The sequence below is a fragment of the Myotis davidii genome, unplaced genomic scaffold, assembly GCF_000327345.1.
Source record: "Myotis davidii unplaced genomic scaffold, ASM32734v1 scaffold87, whole genome shotgun sequence".
Taxonomy (NCBI): domain Eukaryota; kingdom Metazoa; phylum Chordata; class Mammalia; order Chiroptera; family Vespertilionidae; genus Myotis; species Myotis davidii.
The window spans coordinates 53,438-54,158 of record NW_006298164.1 but is presented as its reverse complement, the minus strand read 5'-3'; the positions used below and the strand labels follow the sequence as shown (position 1 = coordinate 54,158).

Sequence of the window (721 nt, the reverse complement as noted above, 5' to 3'; positions counted from 1 at the left end):
GTTCTTTGTGGTGCCACTCAACACATTTTACATGAAGCAGAAAGATCTTTGCATGATGCCCTCTGTGTTCTTGCACACACTGTGAAGGCTTCTAGAACAGTTTATGAAGGAGGCTGTTCTGAGTTGCTGCTGGCTCATGCTGTGTCATAGCTGCCAGTAAACACCAGGTAAAGAAGCTGTTGCAATGGATTCTTATGCTCAAGCACTGAGAATGTTGTCTCCTGTTAGAGCTGCCAACGCAGGCTGTGACAGTGCAGATCTGGTGCCACAGCTCGGAGCTGTCCATCATGAAGGCAATACAGCTGCTGAATCTGTTGCAATGGATTCTTAGGCTCAAGCACTGAGAATGTTGTCTACTGTTAGAGCTGCCAACTCAGGCTGTGACAGCGCAGATCTGGTGGCATAGCTCTGAGCTGTCCATCGTGAAGACAATACAACTGCTGAACTGGATATGAAGAAAGGTGCTATTGGTGATGGCAGTGTTGGGCATCACAGGAAATTTTCAAGTGAACTGGGAGGTTCATCTGAGTGTAGCTAAAGCAGCAGAGTTGATGCTGCATGTGGATGACACCATCAAAGTAGCACCAAGGAAACGTGTTCCAGATCACCATCCTTGTTAAGCTTTCCTATCTGTTGTTATGCTCTGGACCAATTCATAGCAATGTTGTTTGAAGGACTTCAACTTTTTTTAAAATTTTTTTAAAGAGTGTTCTTATTTCTA

The 721-nt window shown here is 44.7% G+C and overlaps 1 pseudogene; it reads left to right on the top strand.

Annotated features, from left to right (window-relative positions):
• LOC102765640 overlaps positions 1-620 on the top strand; it is a 1,442-nt pseudogene extending 822 nt beyond the window's left edge.
• The last annotated feature ends 101 nt before the right edge of the window (positions 621-721 follow it).